General features: G+C 45.2%; 3 non-coding genes across 3 annotated transcripts; all 3 read left to right on the top strand.

Moving 5' to 3' along the window:
- Positions 1 to 1106: 1106 nt before the first annotated feature.
- On the top strand, positions 1107 to 1188 carry TRNAL-AAG (transfer RNA leucine (anticodon AAG)). The gene has a single exon. It is a non-coding gene; the product is annotated as a tRNA-Leu (tRNA).
- A 3770-nt stretch (positions 1189 to 4958) lies between these two features.
- TRNAL-AAG (transfer RNA leucine (anticodon AAG)) lies at positions 4959 to 5040 on the top strand. The gene has a single exon. It is a non-coding gene; the product is annotated as a tRNA-Leu (tRNA).
- Positions 5041 to 7287: 2247 nt separating this feature from the next.
- On the top strand, positions 7288 to 7369 carry TRNAL-AAG (transfer RNA leucine (anticodon AAG)). The gene has a single exon. It is a non-coding gene; the product is annotated as a tRNA-Leu (tRNA).
- Positions 7370 to 10215: the final 2846 nt, after the last annotated feature.

Genomic DNA, 10215 nt, shown 5'->3' with positions numbered 1-10215 from the left:
AACGTGCCCCCAATACACCGGACACGCGCGTCTTTGCATTTCGCCCCCATCGAAATGCGGCCGGGAATCGATCCCGCGACCTCGCGCTTAGCAGCGCAACACCATATATCCGCTAAGCCACCACGGCGGGTACGAGACACTTACAAGGCTCCGCAATTAATTATGGAATAACCAGCTAGTTCGTATATTGTACTTCTGGAGCTCATTAGTTGGTTTATTCATAGTTTCCCGTCTCCACACCGAACCTGCTTCGCGCTACCAATAGTTATAGATGGATTATGGGCCACCGCAATTAATACATTTCTTTTTTGCTCAAATGGCTTTATTTCTTTGAGAATATAAATGTTGGTATTTATTGTGTAGCTGGCTTCCTCAGAAAAATGATCAGTTTCGGAAACATAACTGCACGGGCTTTCTTTTAGGGGAACAGATACGGAAATTCCGCTGTTGTCTGGGTTGCGAGCAGCCCGCAACAAGCATATTGACGCTCGTGGTTAAATATTCGATACATATTGTTTTACCATCTGCTTCGTGATCGTCATCACATTCTTTTTATTTTCTCCATGTGTGTTGTTTGTGACAGAAAGAGGGTAGAATTAAGACGCCAGAGTAAGGGCTAAAATGGGGAGCGGAAAAATCAAAGCATAAATGTAAAAGAAAGAGGGACAATGACAAAAATGAGGTAAGAGAACATTGCGGAAACGAAAAAAAATATGAAGAGATAAAACGAGAAAAAAAAATGCCTATAGCAAAACCAGATAAGACAGAAAAGTGAAACACGACAAGAATACCCGTTCGTAGCGATGGTTTTGAGAGCGAAAATCGCTCTACTATTCGAACATACAATCGAGGTCCCTGCATACAATGCCACTGTAGTTGGTTAATGTGGCTGGAATTTTGGTGTGCATTGTGTGAATGGTCGTTGACAGAATAACATGTGTTGTGCTCTGTTTAACGGCGACGCTAGTTTATGAGTTTTTTTGGCCTGACTGCCTTTAGACACAATAAAGAGACGGGCAGGGCGTGCAACTGCAATGGAAGTAGGTCGCGGATCGAGCACACATTGGCGAAGGCCGATTGCAACACGCAGCGACGTAGAAACTGTCGGTAGCGTGGCCGAGCGGTCTAAGGCGCTGGTTTAAGGCACCAGTCTCTTCGGGGGCGTGGGTTCGAATCCCACCGCTGCCAGATTTTTTTTTCAGCTTTCTTTTAGTCGTATAAACGATGGGAGAGCTTTGTTTTTTTTTTAAACTTTACGCTGCTTTCGCTTGTTTTAGGACCTTCAGACTAACGCACATTTATTGTTCTATTGATTCACGTCTTATTTTATTACTCCACCCTAACTTGCTATGACGGCTGTCTGCCGTTCTTCTCAACAAGTAGGAGCCTAGTTAAATGAACTCAAATGACCATTCAGTTCCCTCTGCGCCTTAAGGTGAAAATAGCCTACTTGTGAAGGCACACGAGCTTCTCGCAAGAAGAGTATAATAATAATAATAATAATAATAATAATAATAATAATAATAATAATAATAATAATAATAATAATAATAATAATAATAATAATAATCACCAACACCACCTACTTTTATGTGAACCTGCCGTTCAAACTTCTCTCCCAGCTACTTTCAATGACAACTTACGCGTTCTATGCTGGCTGCAAGTTCCTTAATCTCATCGTACCACCAGATATGATATCATTCCACATTAAAATTATTGCGCGTGCGGCATTTGGTGAGTTGAGACCAATCTTCGCGGCCACCTCCTCTCGCACACTCACACACCCACTCAGTACTTTATAACCGCCTTTCATTGTCCCGATGATTACGTTTTATTGCCCCGCTTCCGACGTTTGTCTGCAAAACATAGAGCTTTGAATTTATATTCTTTATTTGCACAAGGAACAAAACATTAGGCTAATGTGCAATGTTTTGCAGCCTAGTGGGTGCGAGTGCAAAGGCTCCCACGTAACGAATCAACATTCAGTGAGCAGAAAGCCCAATTTTTAAAGGGACACAAAAAAGAAAAATATGTTTGATTTTATTAGTAAATTACGCTTCAGCTATGCTAACAAAGTCTCAGGAACATGTGCTGCATTCCAACAGCCCGAACACAGGGGAATACTTCGAAATGCGCGACGTCACTGTGACGTATACCGGCGGTCTGACTGGTTCCGGTGCGAAGGTCGAAAAAAAAAAAAAGAAGCAAAAATCATTGTGATTTATCCATAGAGCTTATAATTGGTCTATTGATACAAGATTAACTAACATGACATTTTCAAATAAATATTCAGAATAGTAGAGCCTTGGGCCAGTTGGTGATGCATTCTTGAGTATGTAGAGGCGCGATTGAAGGGACAAAATAAGGCAACTGGTGTACTGAACAAATGAACCGACAACTGTGAACGTTTATTGGAAAATTTCGCCGCGGCAGGGTGATGCGCGATATAATGTTTTAAAGTAATGTTTTATCGTTCTAAGCTGTTCTTTCTTTTGCTTGTCTGGTTTGTCAAGCATGTCGTAGTGCTGGAATGACATTACATATACGCACAGGGGGCACGTTTCGCGCAGGCCTACAGCAACAGCTATTTTTAAATTTATTATCCGTGGACCAGCATTCATAGCCTTCAGGTTTGTGGCTTTTCAACTTCACATCCCTAAGCATACTTTTGAGTACATTCTATGTCGTATAGGACGCGCCTAAACTTCGCGTAGTTGGCTGGCATTCGCTGCAGAGGCAATACAACCGCCGAGACCCTGGCCGACCCAGCAGCCACGCCAAACGCGGTAGCGAATGCAAAGCAGAAAACCGCCGAGCGTCTTGGTGCTGGGGCACTCGGCAATTCAATGCACAGGAAGAGCAATGCAAGCTCACGCACTCACATACACACACACACGCGCGCGCACACATAAAAAAAAGAATAATAATTTCGCGAACAGAAATTTTAACAGAGCATAAAATGCATACGCGAAGAGAATACAAAGCAAAACTGGAGAAACAGAAGAAAGGAACACGCACCAGATATGAGAGTTTTTGTTCGGTTATTGAAATTCCTCTGCAACTCCTTTCAGGAAAATATTAAAATTAGGCATGAAGATGTCCACGCTCTCTATATGAGCTTTATATTTCTCCTGCACTCTAGATAGAGGGTCACAAAAATCTGAGTGCTGAAAAGCGCGCTGTTTCCTTGTGCTTTTTTTTTTTTGCAGAACGTAAAAGCGCACATTAGAAAGCAAGTGCAAGCAGCAAATTTTTCCATGTATTCATTTGTGGAGAGAAATAACGTCCGATTTGTTGCGTTTACAGGTGAGGGTAGGTAACGTGAGTGTCTGTGTTAGCCCTATGGTGATGGAATACTTTTGACAGAATCGATGTTTCAATATCGATGTGAACTTTTTTTTTTTTGCACATATTCGAGAAGTTCACAATTTGACCTACAAGTGCCGACCCAAACCACGGAGGGGTACCCAAGAATTGGAAGGCATGCGCTGTTATATAAAGTTACAAATGGTCCAGGTTGTTAGAAGTCCCTCGTCACCCGACGTACTGTACCGAGCGTTTGAAATGCACGCCACCTCGTCTGTTCAGCGTAGGTCGAGAAACTCAGAGAGCTCTCGAAGTACATACACTCCAAGGTCTTTCGTTCCTGGAGCTCTTGGCAGGAGAACATCTTTAACGCTATAGGAAATTTTTACCGCTTTCAAAAGTTTCGCTTCTTCAGCATTATGGTATAATACTACTACTACTACTACTACTACTACTACTACTACTACTACTACTACTACTAATAATAATAATAATAATAATAATAATAATAATAATAATAATAATAAAGGGACACTAAAGGCAAATACTAAGTCGACGTGCACTATTTAAATATCTTTCCAGAAAACTCACAACGCTTATTTCGTGCCAAGGAAATGCTTAGTTTACTAGAAAACTGTATCTGAAGGGTCCGAATACCTTTTTCGAAATTAAGATATCCCGCCAACCAACCGGGGGAGTGGTGACCTTGCATACGCCACCATCGCCCTTTGCAGCCGTCGGTGAGTAAAACGGCGCCCTACAGACGGTGGCACCGAGCCAAGACAGAGCGGCGGATTAGTCGCTGCCGCTGCTTTTTGTTCAAGTGGCTTAGACCGTCAGGGCATTGCGCAACATAGCACGACAGTTGAATTTTCTGCTACTTGCAGTTTGTGCGAGTTTCGCGAGCCAGCAAAACAAGCGCAGCTCTACGCGAAAGCGAAACTGCTGAAACACGAAAGCGTGGGCGGCGCAGAGTCGAGCGAAAACGAAGCCTTTCGGCCACCCGCGACGTTCGGAATGGTAATTTCAATTAGTTCTATTTTCTAGAAATAACATAGAACTGGACAAGTAGTATTTTATTTCGTCTTATAATACAATGCAAGGATGTTCTTTCTTTTGCGACGAGTGGTTGAGTACTAGCGACTGAACTTAAATGAGGAGTGCCTTCGTCATCGGGCAAGTACTTGAATGTCCCGGGGGAGTCCCTAATCATGTCCTGCGTTTACCTCAGTTTATCTATTATTAAGGCTTTGTTAGCGATAATATTGACGCCTTAGAGATTCTCAAGCAATATATAGTCTGCCACTTTAGCTTGACTTAATGTTTCCCTCTAGTGGGGCCCCTTTAAGGGACGCCGCTAGTTTTCATGTAAAAGGAAGACCACTAGGTAAAAGGAAGACCACTAGGGTTGAGGATTGGGCGAGTTGGTATTGCATTCTAGAACTGGTACAGCGCAACATACAATTCCTTTGTATGTTGCGCTGTACCAGTTCTAGAAAGAAGACGTTTGGCCATTGACGTTAACATAAGATCCTCTATCAAGAAGATAGCTGCGCAAGAGATTTCGAACTGACGAGTCAATATCACAGTGCGTAATCTCGATCAGAAGCATTGAGTGGCAGCATTGAGTGGCAGTGGCAGACAGAACCGTCGGTAGCGTGGCCGAGCGGTCTAAGGCGCTGGTTTAAGGCACCAGTCTCTTCGGGGGCGTGGGTTCGAATCCCACCGCTGCCACATTTTTTTTGCACGTGACCATGCCAGAAACATGCAAGGCCCATACGAAGTCGGTCACTTCGTTTCACCATTTATTATCACATTTTTGTTGCAGTGCTTAGGGGCGTGCGCGAATATAATCGTCACTCATATAGGTACTGGCGGCAATGACATATCAGTTAGCTCTATTGGTTAATGCTATGAGGAGTGTGTAGATGCTGTGACATTGCCCCGCCCACAGCATCCGACTACGTTACAAATACCATTAAGAAGTTTTACGGTGTCCGCTATTTCGGTAAACGTGGATGGTTTGGGCGATTAGCCAGATGGGCGGAGGCGTAAACTTGAGCTGCCGGAGTGGTGCCCAGCCGCTTGGAGGCGCAGAGAAGAACCAGACAAACATGGAGCTAATATTGCAGTTACACATTCTTTTTCGCTGCTAGTCTAAATTTTTGCAGCAGTGTTACTGTGTCGCGATTCCCCGCTGCCGAAACATTACAGCAACAACGAAGTAAAATGAATTTTGTTAATGCACTATTAGCTCTGTGTCTGATTGGCTGAGTTTCACCAGGTGGCACCATCTGTCCAGCCACTCACGCTTACACCTCCGCCCATCTGGCTGAACGCGTAGTCCTCCTGCGTTTGGCGAAATACGGGACAGGCTAAAGCTTTTTATTATAAATTGTGCCAGGATAAATACCACGGACTGTTATCCCGATCGGTTCATCAAAGTTATCACCTTTGATTACACTGTCCCCGGTGTAGGCACAGCTTTCGTTACGATAGAGTTTTAGCATGCCCGCTATACCGGTACACGCAAGAGCGTTTGCGTAAAAAAAACCGGTTTAACTGACGCTGGTAGCAACACCTTGTGACACTTCATCTCCCACAGTGCCTTACAGAGACATTTTAATCGCCTATATAGCTGCCCACGCAAATCGGAGGGAAGCGACAAAGTTGAACATTCGAAAAGAGGCTGTCATCAGCCATCTACAGAGGTAAACTTGCGAGAGAGAACCTTGATACTATTCCACTGCCTTCTCCCACGTGCCCGTAGATTTCACTCTCTCCCTCACTCTTCTTTCTATTCCCCCTTTTACTAAACCCCAGTGTAGGGTAGCAGACCGGACGCTTGTCTGATTAAACTCCCTGTCTCTCCTCTCACAGCTTTCGTTCTCTCTCTATGCTCATGGAAAGACCAGTGAAAGATGGGGATCGGGGCTTCGTTATCTTGGAACTGAAGCGAAGGTCTTTTATTAAAAGAAATATATGCACAAGGCAGCCAAGTTATATTTTACCAATGTTTGAAAATATTCGGGTGGCCTACAAGAAGGCATTCCTAAAAGCATGCGAGGGTAGTGGCGTGGGCGTGTCGGTAAATCATAGAAACACAAGCACAGTGCTAAAGAAGGGGACAAGAGAGAAAGAAAGACACGGCGCAGCGCTGTCTGTCTGTTTTGATAATCTTGTCCCCGTCTTTCGCGCTGTGCTTGTGTTCCCTAAAAGCATGAATTGTCCACACTACGGAGCAAATCATGCATTTCTTTTTCACTCGGTTTAGGTGCGTAATTAGTCAAAATTATTCATTAATTTCAATACTCTTCAAGTAAGTGAAAACGATAACCAAAGACAAAATTGTAAAGCGTGGTCTAGCAGATGTACGACTTAACGGTATTTACCTTCCTACCTATTGCGAGATCGTTTCTTTTTTTTCTCTTCTTTTCAGCAGCGTAAAGAAAGCCCGCGAAACATTATTAAAAATACACCGCGTGATGAATGGCAAAGTCCAACGAGGCATAATATTGGAATAGAGTCGCAGTATTGTCCAGGCTCCGTTTACTTCTCGCTTCAGAGTAGCTCTTGATGCGAACCGAGTGGGGACAAAGTTGGAGGGAGAGAAACAATGCTGGAGAAATAGAAGATGCAGTGAGCGAGACAGAGCGAGGGAAAAAAGAAGAGGTCTTCCTCTGGTCATTGTTACAGGGCAGTTGGTCTTGTGCTATTCTCGTTGCACGTGGAACAGAGCGTACGTATCAGCATAGTTACTTCGAAAGACGTGCACGCAGTTTCGCGGCGTTTCCAGCTACCTTCCTCGTTTTTTTTTTGTTTTTGCTTTTTTTTTTTTACGGCAGAGGCCTGCCTAAGGCATGGCGCGTCTGAGGGCGCGGCGCGTGCCAATAGCAAAGAAGAAAAAGAAAAGTAGGACACATATCCAGAGAAGGGAGATTGAATTGCTGATTGTGAAGCGCGGCGAAGTCGGCCGCTGTCGGTAGCGTGGCCGAGCGGTCTAAGGCGCTGGTTTAAGGCACCAGTCTCTTCGGGGGCGTGGGTTCGAATCCCACCGCTGCCAAATTTTTTTCCCGTTCGGCGTCTGCTTTTACACCCTCGGTTTCCTTTCGCATGGCGATTTCGACGAGGAAATTCGCACGGTGTCACGACAACCCGCGATGGATCGGTCGTGAGGAAACGCTGCTGGAACTGCAGAAAGATACTTTTAAAATTTAGTTACTGGGTTTTACTTGCCAAAACCGCTGATATGGTGAAGTAGCATGCCGTAGCGGTGCACTCGGGATTAATTTTTACCACATGCGAGTCTTTGACATGCACTTAAATCTAAGTACAGGCGTGCTCTTGGATTTCGGCCCCATCGAAATGCGGCCGCCGTGGCCGGGATTTGATCCTGCGACCTCGTGCTTAGCGGAGCAACACCAAAGCCACTAAGCAGGCACGTCGGGTACATACAGATACGCCTTTCCATCGCAGCCTGTATCCGAAATGTTTTCCTTCCTGGTCCTCGCGATGTAATGTTATAAAGTATCCGCTGACATTGTGATTGCAGCTGTGATAATGCACAGTTGGCGCGGTAAAAAGCTGCGCACTATAACGATCCGCATATCTATTTTTTTAATGTACAAAAATGAGAAGAGAAAAAAAGTAGCAAGGTGGACCGTTCTTTTATTTCGTTCCCATCGAAATGCGGCCTTCGCGGGCGGGAGCGAAGATGCTTTACTTCGCATGCTTTCACTTTTCACTTTCACTTTATTCCCTTAAAGACCCCACTTGGGTATTACATAAGGGGTGGGTTACAAATAATATGAAATACAAAGTATATTAAATGAACGCTATTATTAGGCGGGATGCGAGGCAAGTGCTTCCATCAAGGCAGATGAGCTGGGCATAGAAAAGATTCTGTGTGATGCCGTGCGATGCATGCAACACCACAGTGACTACTATAGCGTGGTGGGACGGGGGCAATCGCCAAACACGTGCTTCTCGCACACCTATTTTTTGATTGCTTTCAGCGCTCACCAGCCTCAGGTTCTGCGATCACGTAATTTGGTTGACAAATGAAACTGCCCTAATTAAAGACAAGAAAGTGCTGCACGTGGAACGCCTGAGCAACATACACAGACACTCTTTCACAACTGACTGAAGGAGTTATCGAAATGCTGCGTGCAAGTACATTTCTTTTTGTGCATTTCAAAGCCATATACAGAATTATGCAGTAAGGCAAGCACCACGGTTGAATTCTCATGCTCAAACTATCGACTTGTTGTCATTGTGGCCCAGAAATAATTCATGACTTTAATGGAGGCGATATATTCCGTCAGGAGATTCACCTCAGGAGAACAAGAGATGTAGTTTGACATGAGTCCTTGCCACTTTGGTACTCATCTGTTTGCGGAAGCCTATAGAAAAGTGTAGGCGCGATATGCCGGGTGTTTAAGCAAACACTTCCAAAAATTTTTAAGAATTGCCTGTGACATTTCAAGTCCATGAGCCGACATATACTCGAAGAGGCGGACATTACTTACACAAAGAAGATTGAAACGCATAATCGTCTAATTATCAAAAATCACTAATTATGTGTTTAGCTAATTACCTAATGGTGCACATTGCAATTTACAAATTCTAACCGGGGAGCTCGCAATGCGGATACAATTGGAACGAGTTCTCAGGATGACACCAATTTCGAGATGTAAATTCGCGAACTTTGCGGAGAAATGTGCCCGCGACACATCCGCGGGGAACGACAGAGCGGACAGTGCAGCTCGAGCTATGGAGTCACCGAGGGAGTGTCCCCCGTGCAGACACCCTCCTCCCGTCCCAGGCGCCCCACACGCCCCGCATATCCAACACCAGCGTCACGAAAGACAGCGCTACCCCCCGCCACGCCCTCATGTTAGGCGTAAGGGGAGCGTATTGATTCGCTAATTAAATTATGGGGTTTTACGTGACAAAACCACCATTGGATTATGAGGCACGCCGTTGTGGAGGAGTTCGGAATAATTTGAACCAGCAAGGGTTCCTTAACGCGCACCTAAATCTAAGTACACGGGTGTTTGGGATTTCGCCCCCATCGAAATGCGGCAGCCGTGGGCGGTGTTAGATCGCGGATCTCGCACTTAGCAGCCCAACACCGTAGCCACTAAGCAACCACTAAGCACTAAGCAACCACTAAGCACTAAGCAATGGGTAGGGAAGCGTATGAGTGGCGCCGCCTGCAGGGAAATCCATACCGGCACCTGCGGTTAAAACATGCCATCCACCCCACCGCATACGTGGGCACTTGCCCGTAGTGCGGAGGCCGGCCAAGTCTCGCTCACATTACGTGGGAATGCGAGCTCAGGCCACCAAAAGCTAATAAGCCTCACATTCCGGCGCAAAAATTCAGACAGGAGCATTGGAAGACCTTCAGACCTGAGCAGTGGAGGACCTGAGCATTGGAAGTCGAGGAGTGCCCAAGAGGCACTCCTCGACCAAGCCCGGCGGGCTGCTGAGGCCAGTGGAGCCCTGGATTAGGGGCCCCACCCACCTGCTTCCACAACCCGCTCCTTATACAATAAACGTTTTTCAATTCAATTGCGGAGATATGCATTGGCGTTCCAGTTACTTTTGTGCATCAATGCACAAAACGACGTTCCGTTTAGAAATTAACTGGAACCATATAGTACACTTTTATCGTAAGTTTGACGGCGTATATCTCGTGAGTGGTTTCGTCCACAAAATTATTTTCGAGTGGATATGCCTTGCAATCTCACCTGCTAGACTTCGTCAATTGCAATATGGGCCATAAGGCAATTAGTTAAAAACGCAATTAGCGAGTTTTCTTAATTAACCGGTTATGCAAGTAATGTCCGCTTCTTCGAGTAAACTCATAGACTAGAATTGTGCTATCTGATAAAGGCAAGTAAA

This window comes from Dermacentor variabilis, chromosome 4 (genome assembly GCF_050947875.1).
Source record: "Dermacentor variabilis isolate Ectoservices chromosome 4, ASM5094787v1, whole genome shotgun sequence".
Taxonomy (NCBI): domain Eukaryota; kingdom Metazoa; phylum Arthropoda; class Arachnida; order Ixodida; family Ixodidae; genus Dermacentor; species Dermacentor variabilis.
The sequence above is the reverse complement of the archived record's forward strand: the minus strand, read 5'-3'. Positions and strand labels throughout refer to the sequence as shown.